Genomic DNA, 14,441 nt, shown 5'->3' with positions numbered 1-14,441 from the left:
ATTAATTATACATATTCCAGCACAATTATGTAACCTAATATAATCATAATGTACTATAAAATAAAGTGAAACTAGACAAAACTGTCTATACCTGACCTACCCTATAAAAATAAGTCAGTATAAATGAAGCTACAGATAGACTTAACAAACACACAGTTTATAAAACTGAAGAGACACAGTGATTAATCCCAACCTGAAATTATATCAAGAAATGGAAACAGCTATAAAAAATAAAAAGGCATCATGGGCTGTGGGTTACTAACAATGTACAGACTTTTTATTGTAAAACACCTATCACTTATAACCTCATTACTTTTGTACATTTGAGATCAAAATGGTGCATGGATTTGTAGCCACTATGCAGAAAGTTAGATATCATGTATGTATGTGTTTAGTCAGTTCAGACTTTTGTGAATGTATGTTGAGTGTGTTATTTAAACAGAATTTGATTTTTTTCCTATTCTGAAAGTTATTAACTCAAAAATAAGATGCCATCAGCTTCAGTGTCTGGAAAAGAAACACTCCTGGCTCACTGACAGCCTCATCATGCATGGTCATACTGAGAAAAGAGTGATAGAGCTTTGTATAGTGTTTATCAAAGGTTCATCGGTTCATCAATCTAAATCAAGAGAAGTTGTAGTTTCAGTTTATGTCTGGGAAGTATCATCAAGCCTCAGACCATGCATGTAGTTTTTCTTTCTTTTTTTTGTTTTTGTTTTATGTTTTGTTTTGTTTTAGTTATTTTCTGTGTGTATGGGATTGTATATTTGTTTTCATGTTTATAAATTACGTTTTGTCTAACATATGAGATGATGTTTTAACACAGTTGTTCAATAATTTGGAGCCATTCGTTGAAAAACTTATTTCTTAAATGATTTTTATATTTATTTATTTATTTATTTATCTTATTTTACATATCGATTCCAGTTCCCTCTCTGGCCCTCCCTCCTTAAATGATTTTTCTAAAGCAATATATTAGTTAACTTGAACTGTGTTTACTATGTTTATTAAATAAGCTGATACTCAATGATGATAATACATCCAATATTACCTAGAATTTTTATTACAACAAATGATGATAAAAAAGTGATGTAATAATGTAATAATGCAGAATTGTGAATTATATAGAACAATAGCAAGGTATAGGCAGAGTTAGTTCATTTGGTGGCTATGGTGTAAAACATCTCTTCCATGTTTTTACTTTCTTCCAGAAAAGCACACCCTTGGCACTCTTTATAGATGGATGATTCTGTCTTCTGCCTTATTTGCACATTCCCTTCTCAATGCTATCTTTCTCATTGTTGGCTTCATTCTTTTTTTGAAAGATCAGGTTTGAGTTATCTCTGAATGAATTAATAGAAGACAAAAATATTAAAATATTTTTGGTCTATCCATGTACCTGTTCAGAAATTTAGTGTTTACAAAATTATGTGTCATAAGTTATATTTTACCAGAAATTTATATGCTATGCTTAATTTTAGGATTTAATGTTATTTTTTGTGAAGTATTATTCTATTATTATTTATGGTTACTTCATGTAAGTAATACATATAAATATATCTATATATTACATTTCTTCTCTAACTGCTTTTAATATTTTTCATTTGTTTTGCTTGAGGTATATTTTGATGACTGAACCCTTTATTCATTTATTTGAAATATTGCGTATTCTTTCAGTATTATTAGTATATTATATTTTCCCTAACTTTGTCTCTATATCCCTAAATCCTAGACTACAAGCACAAACCTTTCTTTTTTTTTAAAGTTAAAAATTCTTTAATTTTTTTATTCCTGGTACCACTACCACAATTTACAGGGCAATATACCTGATGTAATGAAATGAAAAAGAAAAAGCTACAACAGATAAAAGACCTCGGGAATGTACATCTAATTGACACTACATTGCATTAATCCATAGCTGCACTTTTGCAAACTGTGGCTATGACAGTCCTGAACAAGAAGGGTTTCCTGTTTAAGCTGACTATGGATCATCGTTCCTCCTGTGGCAGATTTTTACAGTTCCTCTAATGCATCTACGATGACTGTCTCAAAGTAACCTACAGCTTTCCTGACAACTCCTTGCTCTCTCTCCTGCTAAGAACTGTAGCCCTTTTCTGCTGTATTTTTTTTAAAACCTTCTGCTACCATATCCACCACTTCCACCACCAGAGCCATATCCACCACCATAGGGACTGCCTAAGCTTCTTCCGCCAAAACTGCCCCCTTTCATGGGTCCATAATTTGACTGCTGTTGTCCACTATAATTTCCAAAGTCATTATAGTTTCCACCACCATAGTTACCTCCACCAAAATTTCCTCCTTCATTGTAACCATCATATCCTTCTACACCACCATATCCACCATCTTGGTTTCCACATCCTGGTCCACCACCATAGCCTCCTCTACTACTGTAACCAGGACCACCACCATAGTTGCCACCATCACCTCAAATCCATTATATCCACCATCACCACCTCCATAACTACCTCTGCTACCACCACCTCCACCACCATAGCTTCCTCTTCCACCAAAGTTTCCACCACGACGAAAATTACCTGCACCACCTCCAAAGTTTCCTCCACGACCCATAAAGTTGCCAGATCCATCTCCACGACCTCTCTGTGATCCAGCATACTGCATCTCTTGTTTAGAAAGGGCGTTTCCACTTCACAATTATGTCCATTAATAGTGTGGTATTTCTGAACAACAATTTTATCAACGGTGTCATGATCATCAAAAGTTACAAAAGCAAGTCCTCTCTTTTATCCACTCTGCCTGTCTTCCATTACTTCTATGGTTTCAATCTTGCCATAGTTTTCAAAGTAGTCTCTCAGATTATATTCTTCTGTATCATCTTCTTTAATACCACCAACAAAAATTTTCTTTACAGTTAAATGGACACCAGGTTTTACAGAATCCTCTCTAGAAACTGCTCTCTTTGGTTCCACCATACGCCCATCAACCTTTTGTGGTCTAGCACACATTGCAGCATCCACCTCTTCAACACAAGAGTAGGTCACAAAACCAAAGCCCCTGGAACGTTTTGTTTGGGGGTCTCTCATTACCACACAGTCTGTAAGTGTGCCCCATTTCTCAAAATGTTCTCTTAAGCTGTCAGCTGTGGTTTCAAAACTCAGACCACCAATAAACATCTTCCTCAACTGTTCTGGTTCCTTTGGATCATGGCCCTCCTCCCCCCGGCGGCGGCGGCGACAGCTGGAGTCAGGCTGGGGGCTACCGGGCAGTGGTTTTCCCTCCATTTTGAGACCTGACTCGCCTCTTCCAACTCGAGTTCAATATCACAAAAATTTCTCTTAAATTTTGGATTGTTACTGAAAATCCTAGAAAGTCAACGTATCTGAGTGATTTCTGTGGGAAGTCAATCCAATATATTTAATGAAGTTCTACATTCTAAAAACTGAAACTTTCACCACTTATTTCCCCATCATCCCTTAGACTGTCACACAGGAATCTACCACCAAACTAGCTTTGTCAGTGGCTCTATCTGCTTAGACTTCAGTGTTCCCGACACATCTTGTCATTTCTATGGGAAATGGAAAAGCAAGCATTCTAAATGTTTGCATTTATGTTAGATACTTAATTTATTTTAATTCAATGACAGTCAAATAGAAGAACATTTTATAATAGAAAAAGTTTAAAGGAAGCAACATCTTCAGAATACAGAAGTTAGAAAATTCTAATATCATACCACTGAAAAAATAAAAATGTAAAAATCCTATTGTAAAAATTTTGGTGTTTAAAATCTCTGAGGAGATTTTCAGATTTGTTTCTACTTCATTCTGTAATTCTTCCTGATCTGCTACTTTTATCTATAAAAATTATTTATTTATTTTTCATTCTATTAATGGTGTCTTAGTGTGTTTGTGTGTGTGTGTGTGTGTATGTGTGTATCACTGTAGTATCTGTGGAAACCAGAAGAGAATGTTGTACTCCTTTAACCTATGGTTACATATGGTCTTGAACTTGGAAACTGAACTTGGAAGAGTACAACACTCTTAATGACAGAACAATCTCAAAACTGACATTTATTTATTTATTTATTTATTTATTTATTTAACACCATGAAGTTATCCCAAAAATATTTAGAGCCATTGTGTTTTTAATTACAGTATATTCCAGAAGCATATATTACACTTCACTGGGATAATAAAACATAGTGTAGTATAATAAAACAAATGTGTGTTATAAAGTAATATGAAATAATGACTTTTCAGATGAAATGCAACTTGTGAAAGAAACTTCTAAAATTGTGACCTTTATTTCCAAACTATCCTGGCATATGAATTCTACCTCTCTGCCCTCAGGTGCCTGAAAAGGGATTTGAGAAATTCTGTCACATTGCTGGAGTCTTTCTTAGAAACAAGTAGTGCTTAGAATTACAAAGATTTTTATTACAATGTCAGTATTTGAGAAAATTAACCTTTTAAGATATTCATTGTTTTCTTAAGATGAAGCAAATTACAAATCTGTTTGGAAGTCAATATTTCTGAGTCCATAGAGCTATCTTTAAGGGAAAACATTGTTATTTTTCACTTTTAAATCCATTTAATCAATTACATTTGTTGGAATTTGAGGAATAGGAACCATTTTACTGTTATCCTACTTCAGTGAAAAAATTTCACAATGTGTTTACTCCTTTCTAAGAAGTGCTTCCACAAAATAAGTGGGCTATGTCTTAACAATTGCAACAAAAACCCTAAGCTGAAGGACCACAGCGAATATGCAGAAGACCTGGTGGAGACCCACGCAGGCCCCATGGTTGTGGCTCCCATCTCTGTGAGTCTTCATTAGCCTGGTTTAGTTGATTCACCCTGTTCTCCTGGTGTTCTTCCTCTGGCTACTATAATAATTACTTCCTCGTTTCTGTGTTCCACCTAATGTCTGGCTGTGGGTCTTTTCTGAATCTGCTCTCATCAACCTCTGGATGAAGTATCTTTGTTGATGATTGGATTAGGCATCAATCTGTGAGAATAACAGAATATATCAGGATTTATTTTTACTTGTGTTTGATACTACCTTAGGTTTCTGACCCATCAAACTTCCATATTCTGGCCAACTAAACAGTGTCAGGACTGGGAAGTTTCCACTGAACTACACTCCCATATCGCCCAGCACTCTCTCCCTCTGTTTCTCTGCAACTTGATCCCTCCTGTTCCCATTGCTACCTGTCTCCAGTCCACCCATGACATTTATTCTACTTCTTATAGACAGATTCATGTGCGCCCCATACCTCTCCTTGTTATCTGACTTCTCTGTATCTGTGGACTATAGTTTAATTATTCTTTACTAAAGAGCAAATATCCAGCTATAAATGTTTTTGTCTTTCTTGCTCTGGATTACCTAGCTCAGAATGACATTTTTCCTGGTTTCATCCACTTGCCTGCAAATTTCATGATGTCGTTTTGTCTATCAGCTGAATAATATTGTGCAAATATAAACATGTTCATTATCCATTCTTCTGTTGAAGGGCATGTAGTTGTTTCTAGTTCGTGGCTATTATAAATAAAGCTGCTGTGAACATAGTTGAACAAGTCTCCTTATAAGATGGGGTACCTTTTACATATATGACCAAGAGTAGTGGTACACCTGAATGTTGAGGCATATCAATTCCCAATTTTCTGAGGACCTTCCATATTGATTTCCACATGAGCTTGCATTCCTACCAGCAGTGGAGGAGTGTTCCCTAGGCTCCACATCTTTGCCAGCATGAGTTACTATTTGTGTCCTTATTCTTAGCTATTTGACATGTATCAGATGCAATATTAAAGTAGTTGTAATTTGCATTTTCTGACATTTCTTTGTATTTCTACGCCATACCAGATTCCTCTAATAAAAATAATCTATTTAGATCTGGAGCTCATCTTTTAAGTGGATTATTTGGTTTGTTGATATCTAGTTTATTGAGTTCATTATATATTTTAGATATAAGCTTTCTACAACATGTGGAGTTGATGAAAATCTTTTCACATTTTGTAGGCTGTTGTTCATCTTATTGACTGTGTCCTTTTCCTTACATAAGCTTTTCAGTTTCAGGATGTATCAATTCTTAGTTGTCTATCTTAGTGCCCTATATATTAATGCTCTGTTCAGGAAGTTGACTCCTGCTCCAGTGTGTGCAAACATATTCCCTACCAATTCTGTGTGTCTAAATTTATGCTGAGGTCTTTGATCCACTTGGACTTGACTTTAATGCACTGTGGTAAATATAGATCTACTTGCACACTCTCTCTCTCTATATATATATATATATCAGCACGGTTTCTTGCAGATGCTTTCTTTTTTCCATTGTGTGTGTGGCTTCTTTATCAAAATTGTTTTTTCATAAGATTTATGACTGGGTCTTTGATTCAAATCCTTTCACCAATATGACTGTTTTTATGTCAATATCATGTGGTTTTTAACTACTATAGCTTGGTAATATAGTTTGAAATCAGGGATGCTGATACCTCTGGAAATTCTCTTATCATTCAGGATTGATTTAGCTATTCTGTAATTTTTAAAAATAAAATTGAAAATTGTCCTTTAATTTTAATCAAATACTTGATGTTTATATTAGAAATTGTTTCCCAAATTGTATCCCCTGAATCTCCTTCTGTTGACCTATTGCTGTAGTTAGATATGGAGAGAGTGGAAAGCCTTGTCTTGTTCCTGATTTTGGAGAAATTGCTTTGAATTTATCTCCACTACCAGAGGCCCAATAAACTGCCTAGACTAGACCCCTTAATTAACACTCATGTTCAGGGGGTTTGGGTAGGTCCTATGCTGGTTTCCTAGCTATACAGGACTCTTTTGAGGCCCTGGGAAATACTTTCTTAATATCAGGTTACATTTAAATCTCTTGAAAATAGCCCCTCCTTGTTCAGATCAGCTATTTCTGTGGGTTTCTCCACCCTGGTTTTGACACCTTTGCTCATCACTCCTCCCTCTCTGCAACTGGATTCCAGGAGTTTGACTCAGTGTTTAGCTGTGGGTGTTTGCATCTGCTTTCATCAGCTATTGGGTGAAGGCTCGTGTTTGTCATTTTTTGATTGGGTTACCTCACTCAGGATGGTTTCTTCTTCTTCCATCCATTTTCCTGTGAATGTCAAGTTTCCATTTTTTTCCCACTGAGTAATACTCCATTGTGTAAATAGTACCACATGTTCTCCATCCATTCTTCAGTTGAGGGGCATCTAGGTTGCTTCCAGGTTCTGGCTATTACAAATAATGCTTCTATGAACAACATTGAACAGATGTCTTTGTTGTATGAATGTGCATTCTTTGGGTATATGCCTAAGAGTGGAATTGCTGGGTCTTGAGGTAGATTGATTCCCATTTTTCTGAGGAAATATCATACTGATTTCCAAAGAGATTGTACAAGTTTGCACTGAGTTTTCTTTAATGACTTGCTGTCTAGACTGTTTATTTCCTTAGTCCTGCTCTGACTGGGGGTCTTGTGGCCGACTTATTACTATTGAAAGCCATATGTATATTTATGGTCATGTTGCCTCCAGGGGGCATGTAGGTGTTCATGGCCCTGCTGAGGTTGGGTGGTGTCGATGTCTAGGACTTATGTTATCAGTGAAATCCATGTTGATATTCATGGCTCATGCTGTACCAGAAGCCATTTGGGAGTCTGTGATCTGTGCTTCTATGAAGGGCAAGAAAGCTTCTTTTGCAGAGACATCGATGACTATAGATTCAAATTTGAATGGGAAATATAGAAGGTTTCTGTGACATCCTTCCTTCCTTACTCTGCCAAAAGAATCTATTTTAAATTAAAAATATGTTGTGAAGTCTAAATTTACACTGATTATCAGAGTCACAGAGGCAATGAGCCCACTTAATAAGGTTTCTTCAAAGACTATTCTTTGGCATATACTGAATCACAGACTTATTACACTGTTACCTCAAGGGATATTTTATCTTTCTTTTGAATTTTAAAACAAAACAAAACAAAAACATAAAATTAGACCTGCAGAGACTATTCTAGTTAGACAAGGAGATGTAATTTATACATTTTCTATGAGGAGGATTTCAGTGATTGGATTCATATTTAGATTCATTACCACATAAGATATTAGTTCAAGAAGAAATGGCTACAAATAACAGAAATGTCACTGCTCCAGATGTGTCAAGTTCTGAGAGAATGGACTCTACAAATGGGGTTGACTAAGTCTCATGCAATAGCAAACTTTATTTAGAGCATTAGACAAGGAAAAGCCACACATGGCAAAACCATGTTTCTTTATACAGTCATATAAATAATAGTTTAATTATTTGAGTGAATAAAAAGAGCAAGCGATAATGAGTAATCTGAAGTAAACTCATTCATATGCACTCCTATCTTGGGAGGAACAAAAAAAAAAAAAAAACGCATTCTGGAAACAAGTTGTCTTCTGAAGAAACTGGGATCATAACCTCTAATTTTATAAAACGTATACACAATACCAATTAAATCCTAACTCCTAATTTCCCTTTCCCTGAATTCTAGAATTATTTACTATGGTATCTTTAACTATTTTATAAGAGGAATCTTCTAGAATGTGTCCTTCTGTGTATGAATAATAGTACAAAGAGCTTCATGTACATTCATCCTGTAGAATGTGTCAGAATCATCTGTTTTAGGGTGTATACTATTTCTTTCAATGAATATGCAGTCATTAGTTCAGTGAAAACATACCTTTCACTTTTACACACTGTCTCTGGGAACATAAATTAATATACATTTCTACGAGAGTATATTTTTGTTTTAGGGATTACGCACACAACCTGGAAGTGGAATTGCTCAGTTACATGGTAATTTTTGTGTGTAAATATTAAAGGACAATCATTCTGTTTTCCATAATGACTGAACTAATTTACATGGCTATCAATAATGTACTGGAGTTTCTACACACACTTGACAGTATTGATTTTCATGTATATTTTAAAATATTTAGTGTCTTAATACATGTGAGAAAAATCTCACCATGATTTCAGTTTGAATTTGTTAATAATATGAAATGAGAAATGCTTAATGTAATTACCAACCATTTTTATGCTTTCTTGTAGAGATATTGGTTCAAGTTCTTCACCAAATTTAAAACATTTTTGAATTTTAATAGTTGTTTTTTCTCTCTTTACTGGATAGTAACTTACATGTGTGTTTTTGTCTGTGTATATCTTGATGTGCATAAAGGGCTAAAGTTATGTCAGATGTCCATGAACTTGGAAATTATGGCAGCTGTGATCCATTGGAACCACTAGACACAGTTACTGAGCACCTAACTCAGATCGCCTGCAAGAGAAATATGTGCTCTTAACTATTAAGCCATCTGTCAAGGTCCAAAAATTCAAATTATAAAGAAAAGAATTTTTTTTTTATTCTGTTCAGCCCATGTAATTCAAGGATTAAAATTTTTTAGTGGTATAGGTATATTGAAACTATATTTTATTTTACTTTTTTCCCTCAGATTAGTCAATGAAAATGGCATTTCATCTCCCAGAAGTTGTAGACAGAGGCAGCAAGGTCGAAAAGAAAGAGGGAATACATAGGAACACTGGGATGGAGATCAAAACTTGACTTTTCATCATTCTTCCCTCTGTGAATCTAATTCTAGAGTCTTGTGATAGAGGGTACTGAACAGCATGAATCCAGAGAAAGGATTTTGTAGAATGATTGAAACCTTTTATTCAAAAAAAAAAAAAAAAAAAAAAAAAAGACTTCCTAGTAACATAAGAAGCTACCTACTTAAAATTTCACCTACAGGGCCACCCACATGCAAGCTGAACAAGAATAATACCAATGGGCACACCAATCTGGATGGCAAAATATCCACAAGGCCTCAGCTTTATGAAAAAGAACTCTAAGCAACCAAGTAATGCTAGAAATTTAGAGGAAGTTTTTCCCAGGGAAGGGCACAGGAATTTATTGTCCAGTGCCAAAACGTGAAGCCTGAAAACATAAATAAAAGTAGCATTATATTATAGGAGTATTAATGTATGTGTAGTAACAATTAATGAAGAAAAAAGAGGTAATTAATTGGAAGAAAAGCATGAAAGGGTATATGGCAGTTTTTAGAGGGGAAGAGGGAAGAGAAAATCATTGTAATTATAAGCTCAGAAAATTAAAAAAAAACTTAACATGTGATATTTTGATGTTTTTTTTCCATTTTTATAAAACTTTAAAGAGGAGATGAATTTTCTCAGTGTTTGGTTGGAATGTGTACCTAGCCCAGTCTACAAATGCTTGCTGCCATGTATGAACTTGTTCGGATGCATTAACATAGTAGGACAGCCAATAAATGCAATATTGAAAAATTTAAATCTGTCAATAAAAACAATATGTTCCCATGCTAGAAAAACTTAAGCATATTGGTTATTCAACATTGGTAAGAAGTTTGTTAAGTGAACAACCAAACTGAACAGGATCCAGAAAACTTGAGAATTCTGTGATAAAAATCTACCTGTCCCTTAATTTATATAGAAGATACCATGATGCTCATTTCTCAGGCTCTGAGGAACTTAAATATCACTGTTGGATATTTCAGTAGTCCTTGGATATGATCTCATTTCCTTTCACTCACTCATAAGGATCTGCTTTCATTAGAAAAATTTGTATGTTCCCAGGCCCCCTTATCCTCTTGAAAAGCATGTACTCCAGTCCCCTTTCTTCCCTCCAGCCCAAGATTCATATATTATTTACTGCTGTGCCTCTCTTCTTTGTTTATTTGTAACTAGCTTAACATTTGAGTATCTGTAATAATGAGCATTTTAAATAAATTCCAAAGCAAATAATGCTACAGAGCTTGGGGTAAAAAATAGTATGTACAGTCCTTGAAATTTTTTATTAAGTAGAATTAATACATGTACATCAAGAATTTTTTCTTGGAAGAAATAATATCCATGTTTTTCAAATCCTGTTATTATCAACGAGTTATTATTATTATCATTGTTGGATTTGCTCTTCAAAAACAGAGCACTTCTTTTTTTTTTATGAGAGTCAGAAAATATGTGTGCAACTTGGTTGAAGAAAACTGCTCATGCATTCTCAATTATCCTCTCTCTGAAGGATAGAGGCATATTTAGTCAGGCTTTTATGAGTTTTAAGACATTGAAAAGATTTATGTTTCAGAGTACACCACAGGAAAAATATTAATATACAAATGGTCCTGCTCTAACATATTGAATCTTGCAAAAAATAGCATTAAATATTATCCTTGACTGAAATAATTTAAGCTTCAACAAAATTTAAATGTTTGTCAGAATTAGTAATTTCGCCTCAAAAGACTAAAGATTTTATATGTACCTCAACTTTAATGTTATTTTATACATGTAACCATAGTTTATTATTCTTAGTTGACTTTGTCCTTATCTATATAATTGCATTGTCATATGTGCAGTTTTTTAAATTGCAGGAATAACATATCTAATCTACATAAAGACAAGATTGCTTGGTTTTAGGTTTTCTTTTAATTTTAGAGAAGGTAAAATAAGCCAGTGAAAATTGAGAATGTAATATACTCACTGAATGACCAGAAACAGACAGAATGAGTATACCCATGAAGACACTAGAAATTCTGAGCTTTTATAAAACAAAAACCCTGAAGTATCTAGAAGTAATGCTTTCAGTCAGAACTGGAGGAGCGATTGCAACATGTTCCTGAATGATAAATAAAATATCCATTACAATATATTAGGTAAAGTATTCTTAACAAAGTATCTAGATATTTTTGCTTCATATATAATGAGGACTATAGGTCCTCCTAGAGTTTTCTAAAACCTAATGTATAAGTCATAACTTAAGGTACTTTTAGTCATTTTTATTGAAAATAGATTTTTTAAATGCAATTTATTCTGATTACTGATTCTCCTCCCCATCTCCTCTCAGACCCTTTCCATTTCCCTACCCAACCAAATAAAAACCTCACTCCTCTAATCCCAGCCCCCATCTCCTGAAATCTACCTATCTTATTTCCTTTCCTTAATATGATGACTCTTTCCTTACTCTATTCTTAACCTCTGTGATTCTATGAATTGCTGGTTGGAAATTATTGGCTTAACAGCTATTAAGAGAACACACATTTTGAAAGAAATTTAGCACATTTGACGTATAATTTTGGTTGATACATAATGTCTTCTGTAAGTCATTATGATGGCAATATTTACAATAATAAATTTTAATCAAGAAAAGTTATGTCACATCTTACATTATTATTATTTTTCATACCCATTATTTTTATTTTTTTCTATGTATCCTAATTTTATTTTTTATTGTCTTATTATTATTATACTATTACTATACTATTATTTATCATATCCAGTTCTCCAAATCAAGCCAAAAGAAACATTGGCTAAGTACTAGGGTATTTTAAACCTTTATATAATGTTCTGAAACATTGGGTCTAGAAAGTACAAGGAAATCTGTGAAAATTTCTACTTAGGGAAGTCAATAATTATACATACTGTTATACTAGAGTTAAAACTATATCTCTATCAGTTTGCACATTCAAAGTCTAAATCATGGAAAAGTGAATGTAATATGAACAATTCTATAATTTATCTATGTCTGAGCTTATCATAAGAAGGACCATTTGGCAGAAGCATGGTTCCTTGATCCAGCTATGTTTGCAAATGAGTTATTTATGTGGGAACAGTATCTGGTTCACCAATTTTCATGTTTTCTATTATGGCTTAACATAGAGAAACAAGATGGGAAATATTTTAAGCAGCTTCTGCAATATTTCAGTTATTAAGGATTGAAGCCTGAATTGTGATATAGAGAATAACAGGAAATCCAGTTTGAAATTCAAACAAATTATTTAAAAATCAGGAACGTCATAGCCAAGAAAGTCAAATGACAGAAATTCAAAGAAATAAATTTGAATCCTTACCAAATATATAATGTAATGGTGTATTGAATTTTTACACATTTTAGGAAAAGAGAAAAGTCACCACAAGAGAAATGTGGTTGGGATATATTTTATGAGAGAGCAATAAAAATAAATCATTAATTCTGAAATGAAAAAAAGAAAGTGCTGTAACTCCATACTAATTTTAAAGTTAATTTTTAACTCTTTAATGTGGTGATATAATTGATAATTGATACATAGTGTACATTTAAGAAAGAAGTTAGTAAAATAATATGAATTTGAATATGAAATGTTAGCTTCAAATTATTATGTGATTCCTGAAGTACAATAAGTAGAATTTGGGGAGAGATAGAAAATCTTATGCTTCAGATTAAAAAAAAAAAAAAAAAAAAAAAAACAACCTTTCAAAAATAAATAATAAAAAAATTTAATTGTGATGGATGTTGCAGAAACAAATTAGAATGAGACTTAAAGAATATTGCCAGCCAGCTATGAATACATCCTAATGCTTAAAAACCACTATTTTATAACCCCCACAGGTCCACATGGAGGCAATAAGATCTCATGTTCCTTGAGTGGTTTGAAGCTTAGAATAAGAATATTTTATTTTGACATATTCTCATTTGCATATTAACACCCAGTTATGAGTAGGAGGATGTAAAGAAAAAGAAAGAAAAAGAAATAAAGGAAGAAAGAAATAAAGAATAGAACAATTTTGGTATCTCAGAGCTGTCCAGAGCAAAGATGTAAAAAGGTCCATAAAAAGAAAAAGTGAACTATATTGCCTTGATGTACTGACTTTCATTTTGAAAAATCACACAGCTTTTTTTTTTTTTTTTTTTTTACAGATTTAACAATCTGACATACAAAGATCACTTCAACCTCTGCTGAAATACAATCAGCCTAGGGGTGAAGCTCACCTGTTATTATAGTGCCTCTGGCAGCACTACAAAATAGTTTAGTACCGAAGATAAAAGAGAAGGTCAAACCTCATTAAAACTTCCAGGAGAAGTTACCACAGGGCTAGTGAATCTTGAGAAAGAATTGTCTGCAACTCAAGTGAAGCCTCAGTATTTGATGAAAGAGATGGCATGGGAGGACAAGGAGAAATCATTCCATTTTCTGTGACAAGAAGGTGGAGATCTAAGGAAGCAGACCAGTAAATGTATGTATGCATCTTTACCTTGTGTAAGGCCTATCTACCACTCTTCTGTTGGGAAAAGAGTAAGGTTGGCAAAAGGGACCATTTTATCCGAAGATATATGATGGCAAAAGGTTCATTTAGCTTTGTTAGATCATGTATGTCATTTTTAAATAAATAAACTTTTATAGTACTATATTCTGTGTATATGTGTGGTATATGCATCCATATGTGTAGCTATCCATGTGTGTGCAGGGAAGAGAAGGACAGGGGTCTTACCATACCATTTTCTTCATATTTCCTTGAGATAGGGTCTCTAGTTGAATGGCAAGTTCAGTGTTTCAGGAGGTTGTTTGGCCAGTGAGATTGCAGGTTCTGCTTATCTGCTCTGAAATGCTAGTATTACACAATACACACACACACACACACACACACACACACACACA

General features: G+C 33.9%; 1 pseudogene; it reads right to left on the bottom strand.

Moving 5' to 3' along the window:
* Nucleotides 1–2,044: 2,044 nt before the first annotated feature.
* On the bottom strand, nucleotides 2,045–3,260 carry LOC127223118 (heterogeneous nuclear ribonucleoprotein A3-like; annotated as a pseudogene).
* Between the last annotated feature and the right edge of the window lie 11,181 nt (nucleotides 3,261–14,441).

This window comes from Phodopus roborovskii, unplaced genomic scaffold (genome assembly GCF_943737965.1).
Source record: "Phodopus roborovskii unplaced genomic scaffold, PHOROB, whole genome shotgun sequence".
In the NCBI taxonomy this organism is placed as follows: Eukaryota; Metazoa; Chordata; class Mammalia; order Rodentia; family Cricetidae; genus Phodopus; species Phodopus roborovskii.
Note: the sequence above shows the minus strand (reverse complement) of the source record. Positions and strands in the feature narration are given on the sequence as shown.